The 15,932-nt window shown below is 39.1% G+C and overlaps 1 long non-coding RNA gene across 3 annotated transcripts in view; it reads right to left on the reverse strand.

The window, feature by feature from the left end:
* Positions 1-15,932, reverse strand: part of LOC116828670 (uncharacterized) — a 108,673-nt gene that overhangs the window by 63,625 nt on the left and 29,116 nt on the right. For 2 of the 3 annotated variants that reach the window (XR_012657273.1, XR_004374580.1), the window contains exon 3: positions 13,519-13,667. This is a non-coding gene — a long non-coding RNA (uncharacterized LOC116828670). Of the gene's footprint in view, positions 1-2,445; positions 2,545-13,518; positions 13,668-15,932 lie in introns of those variants that run through there. The other variant, XR_004374579.1, reaches the window with a different exon arrangement.

The raw sequence follows: 15,932 nt of genomic DNA on the forward strand, positions 1-15,932 counted from the left end.
TTTTCCAACTCCACAGGCAACTGTGTGTAGGTAGCTTTAGCATTATTTCTGGTTCTATCAGCTGGCTCCGATCCAGATGCACTTTAAGAGTTTTTGAGACTGGTATTGGTTTTCCCAGAAAAGTATATTATAAGAAGAGTTCTTGGTTGCTAATACAGCTGTGTTTTCTATAGATTTACATTGTAATTGGAACCGCTTGTTATTAATATAGCGCAGATTTCTCATAGAATTCTGTTGAGATTAACCAACTCTGAAACAACCAACCCATTCACAGCATAAGACGTTTGTGAGTTTGCAGAAAGAAAAAGCATGCAATGTTAAAAACATACTGACACAAGCAAGGAAATATACAGTTAATGAAGAAATGTATCTTCCAACATCTAGGCATAGGAGGTGAGTGAAAATATGGCTCTCTTACATTCCTCAATTAGACCCGGGTTTTGGTGGGCATATATTTCTCCCTCTCTCTAATTTCCTTCATTCTTGGTGTGAGTGGATGGGTATGTGCGCACATACACCAAAATTACCAGAAAAAAGCATAAATGGACTGATGTATGATTTACTTCGAGTGGAATAATTCTGAAAAGTCTTCTTTGTATTTGTTTCTGGGAGGAGTATAATTTGTCTGAGTCATTAATTAGTGATAAACCACCTATTTAGAAGTTCTCTTAATTTTTAGTATGTCTGTTTTAAAGGTCACTTTGTTTTGTTTTTTTGAAGACTTGCAATTATTTTGTGAATTTTCAGTATTGTTTCTGGCTTTTTAATATTTCTCTATTAAAAAGTCAAATAACAATGAAGAATAAAGTAATCTATATTATATGATGCCTGAATTCTCCAGAAAGCTACATCCTGGTTTAATATGTTGTCATAGATCATGCCAGGTTGTTACTTATGCATCTTTTCACATAACAAAAAACAGTAGAGAATTTGATGTATGATATGGGGCAATAAATGAACAAAATGTCTTTTTTGAGCATTGATTCCTTGCTACCTATGATAATTTGCATTGTATGTTCAGCCCTTATATAACACCTTTAAAATGTGGGTTAATAACACATACACCAGTGGAATTATAAAAGGACCAACAACAGTTACAATCAGTTTGTCTAAAGACTGAGCATTAGTCTTTGCATGAAAATGAACATGCTGTGGGTCAAAAGTGGCTCCTGCGTCTGTCGTATTTCCCAGGAAGGTGGTTCTCTGTATAGCACACTGGCTGGGGTACATAGAAGATATGAGACTATTCATATGATACTATTCAAGTGATAGATGCCTGTGCTTTTGGTGATGAAAGTCCCAGATTTAGTCCTCATTGACAGATGAGCCATATTTAGGGTTGTTACATCTGTACAAACTTGCTTGAATGTTGGATTGGCTGCTGAAGTTGAAGTGAGGATCCTTGACTCTGTGGTATTAGAACCAGGCCATCTCCAAAGGACTTGGTCTAAGGTGAAGACTTTTCTATTGTGTTATTACAAAATCTCATGCTTTGCTACTATCCTTTAAAAATTCTCTCTCTATATCTATATATAGATGTATATAAATAATATTTAAAATTCCTATCTAATTTTTAATAAAGCGCAATTTTTAAGCCCCTAACTTTCAGAATTGTTGAACAGCCTCCTGTGGAATATTTTAGCTACATTGTCAATTAAGCTAGTTAGTTTAGGGGACTTGAATTCATCAACTCACAAAGGGCAGGCTCAGAAAATGGTCTGCTGCAGAGTTGTGGACCTTCCTTTGGTTTAGTCATTAATCTACCACACACATAGGATCAGACCAAATTACATGCAGAAAAGTAGCTACCATACTAGGGACTAGTTTTGTTAACATTCCCTTGATTTGACAGCTGGAGTAGATGAATGTCATCCCTGACCTTTTCAATGTTACAGCTTCTTCACTCTCCTATTCAGACTCCTGCAGCTGTGGTATGGAAGTGAACTTTAATAATCTTTCCCAACACATTACAAACAGTTATTGTTTAAAGTAGTATAAAATTTAAGAACCTTTCATTTCACTGCTGTTTAAACTATCAAGTAAATGTTAGCAATTAAAAATGGGCATTTTCTGACTGCTTTGGTAGAATAATCTGATATTAGGTCTCCAGATTTCATTGTGATTTTATGACAATGGAAGAGAGCATACTGGCCAGACACCATAATTACTGCTGGAAGTTACTTCCCAAGTTCTCCTATTAGTAACTTTTATTTAATATTATGGGGTCAAATCCTGTGTTGATGTGAGGACTTCTATGGAAATTAATATAAGTAAGTCTATAAAAGCTGAATTCCAAATACATATATTTAAAAAAGATTGGACCAGATCTTTAGCTGCTGTAAATTGGTATTGCTTCATTGAAGTCAATGGAACGGCGTCAATTTACACCATCTGAGGATCTGGCCCTCTTCTAAAAGTAAATATGGTAAAGGAGCTCACCCCTCTATGGGGATATATGATTTAGGGTGTGTTCAAGGTGACCGCACTGTCCTTGTGCGATGGAGAGGAGGTGGCCCCTCTTCTCAGATGGAGGGGAAGTGACAGCTGGAAAAGAAGAGGAGGACCGTTGAGGGATAGAGGCAGGCATGGGAGAGCTTAAGAGAGAGACAGATAATCTGGGATTAAATGGAGAGAAACATGGCAAGGGGAGGGGGCAGCCAGAGGGACAGAGTGAAAGCAGGATTGAGTGGAGAGGCTGATATTGGGCAGGACAGACTGACATGCAGGAGAGGGGCCTGTCAACTTAAAGCTGACTGGTCAAGTCAGTCTGTGTCCGATGGATGTTCCTAAGCATCTGCACCTAGATGTTCATGCGCATTGGATTCAATCATCTCCTGTCATCGATACGTGTTGTCCTGGAGACCCAGAACATGAGTCCAAGATCCCATGGGTCTGATCTAATGTGCAAACCTGCAAACAAGCATCACTGGAATCAAGTCCATCTCTATAGGAAGCTGAGAGGTGCTTTGAGGCTCAAAAACTGACTTGGGCACTAGACAGAACCCAGTGAGAGATCTGGGAAAAGGGGAACCTTGAATTAAAAATAAATAAAAAATCATGGTAATACATAGAGATTCAGATTTTTTTTTTTAATTTAGAGGGTTATATTTAGTGAAATACACTTAGTGGTAACTTATAGTATGTGTGTGTATTCAAATCTTTTTGTTATTATATATTCATATTTAATATTATTGTAGGTAGGTGGAATCCAGTTCCATTTGTCCAGTTTAAATAATATCCCGTGTTACTTTTTGGGATGTGGGTGGGCTCTTGTGATACGTGGATGTATATATATATATATATATATATTTTTTTTTGGACAACCAGTTTTATTATCTGGACTATTAAACAACCTTTTAACACCCCTTCCCCTCTGCTTTCACCCACCAAGTACACTACACCACCACTGTGACATACCATTGCTAAATCTTGGTCAGTGGTTTTGGGACAGGGTGACCCTCAGATGTTTTTCAAATTATAAAACAATAACCCTACTCTGAAGTCAGTTTATAATAAATTTAATAAATCAGGCATTTAAAATAGCATTTAGCATAATATGATCAAAAACATCAGTTCTGATCTGAGTTCAGAAAACAGCTAAATTTTATTAGAGGAAAATATAATGTATCCACTGTACTATCATGGCAAAGCATTGGAATTTAAAACAATTACTCTGTATTATTTGTCATGTGTATCGTTCAAATAGTGAAAATAAAGAGCTGTCTAAAGGGAGGTATTGGAGCCTTTCCAAGGAAGTTTCAGTATGGTATAGTCCTTTTGAGCATTCTGGACTGGAGACAAAAGTGCAGTGAAGATGACTCACCCCAGAAAACTATGTAACTGACTTCCTTAGCTTCAGAGCATGCATGGAAACTGTAAATCCAAAAGTGTCAATTTACTGTTCAAATGCAGCTTCTCACTGCTTTGCTGGAACCAGTGACACCTGTGACAGGTAGGGCTGTTTCTGGAAATGCAGATTGCCTCCTAATACAAGCTTGGAAAAAGGGGGAAATCATTTATAATTATTTGCATTGCAATAGCAGGTAGGAGCTGCAGTCACGGACCGGGACCCCATTGTGCTAGGCGCTGTACAACTGCGTAGCGAAGAGAGAGACCTTGCACCAAACTGTTTCAGTCCAGCTGGGTTTGTCCTCAAACTATGAATGGGCTACTTTTATGCAACCAGTGTCTAGTTAACAGAATATAGAAGAATCTTAGTGCTAATTTTGACTGATAACTGGAAGATTGGTTGTGAATGCTGAATTTGGGGAACTAGACACTAGGTAGAGCTGGTGAAAATTTCTGAATGTTTCCCTTTGTAGATGAAAATCTTCACTGAAATTTTGATTGAAAAAAGTGGATGACATTTTTGGGAAAATGTTCAGATATGATGATCTCGTTTACTGACCAGCTCAAAGAATGGCTGAACAAACATGAATAAGAAACTGATGATGATCACAAAAGCACTCTGCTTGTGAACCAATTGCTGATTAGTTGTAGTTACTTTCCAATGTGCTAGTAAATGTACTATATATTTTCTAAAAATAACTTACTCAGCCTCTGCTGGTAAATCAGCTGCTGAGATTGTCTGTCAGTTTTGATGTGAACTGAATATTAGGAAAGAGCAGGTTAGAAAAGATCTAAAGATGAATGAGAGGCAATGTATTTTAGAAGAGAGGATAAATAATTTAGAGCATTTTTGCTCCTGGAATACTATCCACTAAAAGCATTATCTACAATGAGGGCTATAATCTGTTTTATACCAGGGCCGTCACCATAGCATAAAGGCTGTTCTGACGGGACAACAGTGGAAATGTCAAGTATTTCTCTCCTACAGTGTTCTTCAGTGTTGGTTCATACCAGGTGAAGTTTTTTTCTGTGTGGACTTTGTCCAGTCTGCTCTTGTAAATACGGCCATTGTTGTAAGTTTATATGTAAAGAAAAGAAAATACATAGGCCAGGTTGTGGCTTTTAAGTAACAGCACTGAGTAGGCAGGTGTTGTGGAGCCATGCTGCTCAAGGAGGAGGACAAGAGATTGTGTCCTTGCAAGATCACACCCTGGCCACAAGTGAGGGTTATAAGCCAACAAGAAGGTGGAAAGGTGAGAGGAAGGACAAAGATGACAATGATTGGAATGGGTTACCTAGGGAGGTGGTGGAAACTCCTTTCTTAGAAGTTTTTAAGGTCAGGTTTGATGAAGCCCCGGCTAGGATCATTTAGTTGGGGATTGGTCCTGCATTGAGCAGGGGGTTGGACTAGATGACTTCCTGAGGTCCCTTCCAACCCTGGTATTCTGTGATTGGATCGTGTGATTACTCAGCAAGGCATGGGTATGTTAAAATTAGTTTAATTTTCTCTCACTTGTGGGAGATATGGCAGAAATTTTAAAGGAGGAATTTTAATATAGAGAAGTAAGTGGCCAGGAGAACTTGTTTGGGGAGGGCATATCATAAGCTGGAGAATGCACAGAAGAATGTAGGTGGAAACAAGAGATGGCTGTTAATGGGCATTATGGATGGCATCACTGGTGCGGAGGAGGAAATGGTGGAGTGAACATGAAAGGAGACAGAAATGGAGATACCACATGCTAGTATTTTTGCTACTTGAGTGAACGACTTACAAAACTAACCAACAAAGCAGGAGACCTAGATTGTGAATTGTATCTATTACAATCAGCATTATCATTCAAAATTTGCTTTCAATTATCATTTAAGCATTTGGGCTCAGTATTTGCTTTTCACAAAACTAGTGCACTTGAATGTTTGTCAGAAAGGTTGAGAACATGATCAAATGTAAATTTGCTTTAGAATGTGACTAGATATTTAGGGGAAACTTTTTTGCCACTGTTTATTGGCCCTGCATGATCTGTTTAGGAAATATGTGAGTGAGCTAATGTCCAGCTAGATGTAAATCACTGCAGCCAATAACTCTCTTTTGAATTGCTGTGTGGAAAGAACAGTAAGACCAAGCTTGTGAAATGGAGATCCAAATCATCACAGATGTATCTCCACTGATACCAGGAATAATTTATGTAGCCCAGTGGCTCTCTCAGACTTGACTGCAGTAATTATAGAAGAGCTCAACAATAACAACCCCCCTGCCCCTCCTCTCATTACTCACAACTTGATCCAGATGGGAATTGTGGTAAAGTTCAGTTTAAATTAACTGCTTTTAAATATATTCTTAGAGTCATTTGGAAGGCTCATTTCAAAGATATCACATAGCTAACAGGGTGGGAGCCCTTCTGAGAGTTCAAATAGCTCAGAGAGATTAACTCATTAAATAACTGCACATCACTCACCAGCTGACTTTCTTGAAGAATGTTTATGGCATCGGGGAAGAATCTTCCCTTTGAAAATGCTCCTGTTCTTTAGACCATTTGCAGCGGAATATTTTCTATACCAGTATCTTTTTTTAATTGTTGAATATCTTTATATTGTTGCAATTTCCTTCTGAGAGGATTTTAAGGTCCTTTTGTTATCAAATGAATTGGAATGATAAGAAAAATTATTTTCTGTCCACATACAGGATATTCAGATACCTGTGGCCAGAGCTGGTGGGTGGTGGTTGATTTTTTTGGGGGGGGTGGGAGAGTTGGTGTGACCTACACCATTGCCTGCCTATCATAAGGTGGGATGGCCTTTTCAGGGAGTTGGGCTTAACTCCACTTATGACTAATTAGCTACCTCCTACATGAGGGATTTATTTTTCTGATACTCTCATAACCATCATCATAAAGGCACTGACAACATACACAAGGTTCCCTACAGCTGAACCTGAGAGAAATTAATTGCAGTGCAGATGCTTACAGACCAGCTGCCAAACCAAAACATTCTGAAACACAGACAACCCTAGCAGATAACTTAGAATCAGCACAGCTACCACCAATGCTAAACCTGCATCACGATGTAAAAGGGCAAGATGGGGGACAAGATTTGACGCCACAAATAGCCTGCAGGTCACCTGGACTTCAGATAAAAGACCAGCAAGGAACTCGGGTTGGGGAGAGACGCCTGTTGGGAACATGCAGGAGTCTGGCTCAGGAAAAAGACCTAGGAAATAGCCACACAGCACGATCTATTTTATCTGTTTGATTCATGTTGAATTGTTTTGGTTTTGAGGAATCTCTGAAGAAAGGGACTGCAATTCTGCCACTGTTAGGAACTTTATTTGATACACTGGCCAGCGAGTTGGCCCTCTGGCTTATGTTACTTGTAATGAGCCTTCTTTTTTCTTCAAATACATTCCCCAAAAGGTAGGGTGACCAGATGCCCTGACTTTATAGGGACAGTACCAATTTTTGGGTCTTTTTTGTATACAGGCTCCTATTACCCCCTACCCTCATCCCAATTTTTCACAATTTGCTGTTTGGTCACCCTACCAAAAGGCCTTTTTAATAGAGGTACCTCCTGCAGTTCCTGAGAAGGATGAATAGCTGCTGCTGTAATGCCATATGCAGGCACAAGCACTCCCTTACGGAGGCAGTCTGAAAATGACATCAGGGTGCCCCATTTTCAAACAAAAAAAAGTGTCTAAAAGCCAGCACTGAGAGACTCAAAACAGGCACATTCCTTCAGTGTGATGCACCTGAACAATTAAATGAAGGATCTGTCTGTCCATTTGTACATCTATTTGCTGAAGGCACAGAACAGTGGTTATTAGATACTATGCTCTAAAATAGCTTCACCAGGGAGGATGTCCAATTGAAAATGTTGTTTTTCTTTATAATTGATCCTTTACGCACATTTTTCTCATACAAAGTTTTCTTAAACGTCTTGCCCTCTATAGGATTGTGTTTAAAGAGTTATCTAATGGTTGGCAGTCAATACTTCAAAAGACTGCTCTGATTTAAAGGATGCTCTGTGAAAAAATTCTTCACATACCATGGGCCTCTCATGCTTCTCATTTTTTCTGCTGAGCAGAGCTGGTCAAATTTTTTCAAGTTTCACAATGTTGATTGAAAAGAATAATCTGTTTTTAATTTTGACTGAAAAAAGGTAGGAAGAAAATATTGACACATTTTCATCCTTAAGGAAAACATCTGAAGCTCTTTCCTCAATTAAAATAAGTCGTTCCTAGATTATTTAACTAAACTATCTGAAAACAAGTTTGTCTATATATATAAAATAAAATTAGCATCGTCATATGGCTTGTTTAGTTAAATTGTTAGACATACTCACCCTTCTATGCAGTAGGTCACTAACTACACTCCCAAATTCAGCACAACGATTACATGAGGCCCTGAACATCTGGCTTTTTAAATATTGGCTTCCAGTTTGTTGTTCTACTTTTTTGATGTTACAGCAAATCCCCGCAGTCTTGGGATACAATAACGGCAATGCAATGGCAGAAGTCCCTAGTGGATAATGAACAATACATCCTTGAGATCTGGGCCCATTCAAAGGAGGTCCAACATTTGGTCAATCAAACTAGAAAGCAGAGGCGCAGTAAAGGTGTGCTTCAGTGCTGACTGTTTCTGGCTGTAGGTTTGCTTTTATAACACCACAGTGAAATGGGGCCAGAAACCATCCCCATCCACAACTGTGTCTAATATCACCTATGCCAGATCATACTATACCCCCAGAGAAAAATAACATGAGCAGAACCTAATGGTTACTTGCTGCCCGTTAGCTGCTTATTGCTGCAAAGAAAATCAGGAGGAGCCAGAAAGAGGAAAGGTCCCATGCATGCCGGATACCTTCCCATTTCTGACACCTCCAGATAACATCCATGTTTCAGGATAGCGCGGAGTGGATAACAGGTTAGGGTAACTGGATGATACTCGTATGTCACTGATTCAGTCACACGACTGAATCATACAGAACACGCGGCCTTCAGGGAGATAGAGGGGAGCGTGGGCTGTGTGAGCCTGTGGGGCAGAGGGGAGGAAGCGGGGGTGCATTGCAACACTTACTCCAAAGAGTGAGTTATAAAAAGTGGTATGATGCTGGCTGGTGAGAGAGAGGAAGACAGTCCTGGCAGGGTCCCGGGAACAGAGTAAAGAGTCACTATGTCCAGATTGGATGGGCAGGAAGAAAATCAGCCTGTCTGGAGTCAGAGGTGGATGACTACATCTAATATGGGAAAGGAGAAAGGAAAAATCCACTGGGGGCAGGGGCCAAAGGTAATAGGAAAGGCTACGGCTGGGATCGAGTGTCAGATATTGGCTTCTGTTAAGATCAGTGACAAGATTTATTGATCCTGATTAATATTTACTCTGAGGGACTCTGTCTTGTGTTGAACTAAAACAGAAGTCAACATGTGGTGGTAGCTGCAGTCTATTACAGAAATTAATAATGACAGATTTAACCATATTCTTCTGATACTGGTAGAAAGTAAAGTATGCCATACAGTAGGTAATGGATCTTAATCTACCAATTTGAGCACTTTCATACTGAGGCATATTGCATTATATGTGCTCTAGAGATGAAGAGAGTAACATAGCTTAGGTTAGTGGCATAACCAATTGATTAAATAGTGCTTTGATGTGAAGAATTGCACCAGTTATTGATCTTTGAGGTCATATTATAGTTGAAGTCTAGGACTGATTAATCAAATGGTCATTTTTAGCCAACCAACTTTTGAATCCTGGGTCTTATAATTGCTTCAGACTCCTGTTAATGATCTCCCATGTCAACATAATTGAACTTTATGGCTGACCACTGATACTTCTTAAGACCACATAATTACTCCCAATCAACCATGAGCCAATAGAAGCTGAGTATGTGCAAGTCCTTGGAATATCCTGCATATAAATATTCTTCCAAATGAGCACAAGTCCTACAATGTGGCAGCCTATTCTGTAGTACACATGCACAGTCCAAAGTTTAAAGATAACTACATCACACACTATTTAAATTCTAGATAGATACATTTTTTATTTTAGCTCCTCCTATAAAACATGCTTAGTTATCCTCTTAGTCACCAATCCTGCAACTTTTTCCACACAACTTGCTCATTCTGTGCCTTCACTTCCACTTAAGGGCAGCAGTATATAAAAGTTGCAGGACTGCAGGCCTTGTTTTGTAACATACATTTGTTTGACCCAAGAAGACTAATGATGATGTTTCATAATGCTGTGACTGCCTAGGATTGATTATGTGTGCTTTAATACCCAACTATTGCCAAAATTCTTCTCTCCTGTTCTTGCAGGAGAGAAAAACATTGCTCTATGCCATCATCCCCTCCTTTATTATCATGAATAATATGTTTGTCTTGTTTACTGACTAAAACAATGTCATCTCCATGGATATACTCATACTTGTTCTCTCCATCTGAGTGGTCCCTGAGAGAAGATACCCTAGTACCAAAATGCATGGGCAATCTCTTCTTCAAAAAGCTCATGCTCTCTGGCCTCACATAAAATCCCAAGCCTTTGTACTGGAAAATAAACAATTCAAATTCTTGCCCCAAAGAATGTTTCTGCTACTTCTTTTTTAAAAACTCCCTAGCAATCTGAAACATAAACAAATAGTGTTTTGTAGAACGAGTTCAACAAGTCAAGAATCTTCACATCCTTTCCCCATTGTTGATAGAAAATAAGATCTCTATATATAGATGGCAGGGTACTTATGTGATAAATGTCCAAAATGTTGGTAATGAAAACTTCATGATGCCTTGTTGATAGCTTTTGTTGTCAAATTCATATAACAACCCTACTTGAAAAAGTGCATTGGCTTTACTGATCGTGTTTGCCAGTCACGCTGCTGCTACTAGTGCTTTTATTCACTGCATTTTTTACTAATATACTATTTTAGTAATTGTTCTTTCCTTCAGGAGGGGGGAGACTTTAAACAGTTGGGGTATTTGTACTTGATTTTAATAGCTACATTACTATCCAGGCAATGTAGGCACTGTAAATCCATTATGCCTTTTGCAGCTTTTTCACTCTTTTTTTTGAATATCTCCCAAACACATTTCTGCATGACTCTTTATAAGAGACCTCCACAAAAGGAAGCTTCCTTTGAGACCTGGATATCAGCCAAGCTCTTCCTAATCTTAAGAGGGCAGTGGCAGAGGAAACTCCCTATAATTACTAATGCTCAGCTATCTTTATGGCCAAACCATATTTCCCAAATGTCTCATGAGACAGATCAGCCCCTCTTTCCAGACTTTTGTTTTTCCTTAGCACCATGGTTCTCTCTTTCAAGTTTGTGATTGTCAGACATGGATTTTTCTACACCAATCTCTTTGCTCAGTTTCAACCCTACAACCACCGTCTCCAGCAGAGACTAGGCTAAGATTCTGTACGTGACACTGCATAGTAAGAACACCCAACCACTGCTTTTCCTAAAGGATAACTGCAGAGGTTATAATGTAGCTAAAGTAATATTTACTAATTAAGAATTTTATACATTAAAAAAAATCCAAACAGTTTCTAGAAATACTGACCTCTTCCAAAATGTCCACCACAGTGCTTTGTACTCCACAATGAGGGCTGCCATTTTCCTGATATTTCCTAAAAAGAGGAATGGTCAATGGATTTATCCTGTCTCCTTAAACAGGGGCAGCTGTGAACAATGTCTTCTCCAAAGTTATATGGAGCTTGATCAGAAAAGGAAGGGGAACGGGCTGTATTTTTGTGCTGTTTTCTCCATTTTTGTCTCTCAGGGAGCTTCTCTAACCTCCCTCTTCTCCCATTTTCCAGAGGTCTGGCCAATATCAGAGCCCACCTGCCAGTGGATCTCTGTTTTTAATCCCCATTTTTAGAGGGAAGAGACCAGTATGCCACCCAATATGCGGACAGGCAGTGGGTTGTAGTTTGGCCTCAGGCCTCTGTGCATGTGTAAATCTTCCAGCTCTGGTGCCCCTCCCTCATGATTGTCATGGTGACCCTGTTGCTCCATGGAGGAGAGGGGTCCTCAGAATGTATCCCATTCTTCTGGCTTTGCTTCCTGCCTCTACTCCTCAGTGTGGAGGCATTAGCACCAAATCAGTGGAACGACGGCTTATTGCAGGCTCACAGCAAACTGCTGAGCAGAGACCTATCCAAGCACATCCTATTCAACCAAGCTTCCCTGTGGTTTTGCAGGCTGCTCAGTGACACATTCTAGCAGCCCCTTAGTCAGCAGCATCCTATCTGGCCACGATCTGGTGATATGAATAGCTCCCGTTTTGAGAATTTCTGCAGCAGGCATAGATACTTACCCTTTATGATGTTACTTAAAATGCTTGTAAAAATAGCTGGTAGACATGTTCAGTACATATTTTTGTTATACGAAGATACTGTGGCTGCTCTAAACCTGTGTTTTTTCCAAGATACTAAAAGGCACCACATTTTTTTCTTCCTTCCTTTTTCTTCTGCAACCTCTTACAATTTTATTACTTTTAATTAATACTTATATTTAACTGTGTTTCAGAAGAACATGCCAATGAAATTGCTAAAACTTTATCCTTTTGATATTCCCCTGATTAAAAAGTTTAAATAATTTGTTCTCCCTTTTTTTCTATACAGAAAAAGACATCTGAGCCACTAATTTGTTTGCCTTCTTTGAGGCTATTCAAATGTAAAAGAGAGGAGTTAGCGGTCTCTGGCAAATGGGGGCTGTAATAGAGATACTGACAGACTTATTTATAGTTTGGTGAAGCTATCAGGCACTGCAAATAACACATTTCACTCAAAGTTACATTGACTTCTTTAAGTAATAGCTGTAGCTAAAAAGCTTTTTAAAGCATATATTAACACAGTTCATGTGTAGATGGGTTTATGTTAGTCCTAGCCAGGATACCTTGCCAGTGATTGCCCAGATATTATTCTGCTTTACTTCAAAGACAAAATTGTTTTATCTAATCGTCTGCCTTAATCACTTTAAACATACTGACAAGCACAGTTGACCAATTAATATCGCTTATACTCTTCTTATATCATTTGTTATCCATGATGCTCTTCCTTCTTATAATTGCCTTTCCACTTTTCATGACTCAAAAATGGAGGCTATACATAATGAATACAAATAGCAAATTGATTAAATGTAATGTACATTGTAATGCTAGCTAGATTTTTGTTTGTTGTTAATTATAGAGATCTGGCAAATTCTCATGAAAACACTCATGTCATAGAGCAATTCAGATCTAACAGCTATAGCAGTACAGCTGACCTTCTTCCTTTACATATGTGCTTTGCAACAGAAAATAGGAAGGCCAACATTGTCAAAAGTGGCCACAGATTTGCGGTTTCTTGGGGTTTGTGTGCTAATCGGAGACCACCATCGGTCTAATTTTCAGAACATGGTGAGCACCCACTAATGAACTCACTCCTCAGCAGCTCTGAAAATCAGGCTCAACACTGAAAATTTGCCTGTAATTTCCCACAGGTCCTGCTTGAGCCAGGAAATCCAAATGAGTTGACAGACCTTTTCCGTGAGACGGTGTGGGTGCAAAGGGATGTCCGCTCATTTGGAATCCACAGCTCTTTGCAGGAAGAGGCCTTTGTAGGTACTAGGAACATTAACTGAGGAGCTAGCCCTGTAAATATGTAGGGATTTTTATTTGGGTACATTGAGACAGAAGTAACTTACTTCAGATCATGCAGTGAATCAGTGGTAGAGCATGGATAGCCCCCAGCCATTCCTTCCAGCAGTCCTCAGCTGGGGTAAATTTTCATAGCTGCCTAGTCTTCAGTGCCAATTTTCATCAACTCAGAGTCTGTTCACCCACTGGAACACAACTGCCTGATAAATACAAAATAGTTTATTTTCTTTCCATTTAAATGTTATAGTATAGACAATAAGCATCAGTATTACTAGCCTCAATTTAGAAAGTTAACTGACAATGAAGCCCCATTAATTCCTCATATTTCTGCTTTCAAAAATAAAAGACTACTATGGGCATTATTTAAAACAAGATTTTGATCAAAAACCTTTGAAGAACTAGACGAAAATGTGCTGCTGTTGTTACACATCTCAAGATGAGGAGAATCTTTGAAGTAATTGTTAGCCTCAAATGATGGACTTTAATCTGTATGAACTTGCATATTGAGAAGTCATGAAAAAGACGACAGTTAAAACCTGCCTCTTATCAACAAGATAAGTAAGGAAACAAAGGTTAGACTCAGGTAGAAAAACGGTATTATGCATGTTATTTCCTACATATTTTCCAAGGAACTATTTATACTGGGTACTGAGGAAATAAAGGAAAATTGACAAAGCAATTATCATTTCTAAGTAATGGTTCTTTTTTGTTTTAATTATCTATTATGTCTCCCCATGGATTCAGATTTCAGAACATTTCTTGTTGAAAAAAACCAAAAAAAAAAACCAAAAAAAAAACCACACACCCCAAAAAACTTTCCATCCGACTGATAGATAACTTTGAGACCAAGAAGGCAGGACCTTGGCTTCTATAATGTGTGATTATGGACTCTTGTACTGGAGATCCAAACGTAGGTGTTAAATAGCCAGCTTAATATGTTAATTGGTGAGGGATGATCTTGGAAGGTTCCGAGGTTTGGTCTGGATAAACATGTAAAAACAGGGGCACTTATCCTAATTTGTTCTCCCTTCAGTCACCTTCTCTTCCTGTTTCTTAACGTTTGCAGGAGGTGGGGGCTTCTATTCTATTCTCTGGCAACCCCTTAGCTCATCAGCTTTCCCTCCTTCCCCACAATCTGAAGAAATAATCAGGCTTTAAAAGCAGGCTGGTTGCTTATTGGGAAGAGGTCGGTCTGTCTCTCTCTCTCTCACACCTGTAGCTGTCTTCAAGGGGAAAATGCAGAGCTTTTTGTGCCACTTCAAAATTTGTATTGACTCATTTCAGATGATTTTGTGGTCCCTTCTCGCCTTAAACGCTATGACTCTATTCTAAATTGTTTGGGGTAGGAGCTGTCATTTACTATATATTTGTAGAGCACCTAACACAATGGAAACCTGACTTGATTGGTCACTAGGGACTACCCCACTATAAATGTTAAATAATAACATATGGGTTTGGATGTGTAATTTCAAGGTAATAACAAGTGGAAATTAAATGTAGTTACAGTGGAAGATTAGTCCTCTTATCACCGATGATGTATTTACCTGCTGGGCTGGATGGGCTAAGGTCTAGATAAACAATAAACAAAGGACAATCTCGTTTGGTCAAAACAGAGAGAATATCTTCAGTGACTTCTGATTATACCCAGATTTTTCCATAAAATCTCATGTTAGAACTTTTTTACTTGTAAACGTAATGTGTTTCTTTGAACTGTAATTTTTCTGCATGTTTTCATATGTTCATCATACAAACACTGCCTTGCCATTCATTCATTGTGTACTCAAAAAAGAATTGGTTAGAGGCATTTTTCCTCACTCCTTGCTATTAAATGGGTCAATTTGGTGAAGCAACATACTTAACCTCAACCCAGAACAAAGAAAAGGGTCAGCTGGACACTTGCCATCACTGTAAGAAGTTGATTTAGGTTGTTACTGGTTTTTTCCTATTGGAATCTAGTCTTCCAGTTACTGAGTGTCAATGTGACATGGTATGTAAAATCTATAAGGGTCACCATTACTGTGCTGGACTTCTGACCTCCAGTAAAGTTATTTCGAAGTCTAAACAATGATTCCACTGAGAGAGAGAGAGAGAGTGTGTGTGTGTGTGTGTGAATGGATAACTTGCAGTGTTACCAACCCAAGAACAGAAGGGAATACAATAAAACAGATTACCCTGGGGATAGGCAGGCAGCTTCAGAAATGTTAAGAACCCTCAAACCCAGCTCATGTTCCCCAAGATTTCCCTTTCCTAGGACCCAAACATTCAGTTAAGAGCCCTGTACCATCCCAGAGGGAGATGAACTGAACTAATCATTCCTCAACCTTCCACCTACTCTTAGCGGATATGGCAGGTTTTCTTGATGGAAGGAAGGCCCAGAAGCCTGGTTCCCTCCTCTGAGGCCTTCACAAGAATTTGGGAGGTCTGTTCTGCCCTCCTGAATTTTCAGTTGGATCCTCCCCTC

This window comes from Chelonoidis abingdonii, chromosome 19 (genome assembly GCF_003597395.2).
Source record: "Chelonoidis abingdonii isolate Lonesome George chromosome 19, CheloAbing_2.0, whole genome shotgun sequence".
NCBI lineage: Eukaryota > Metazoa > Chordata > Testudines > Testudinidae > Chelonoidis > Chelonoidis abingdonii.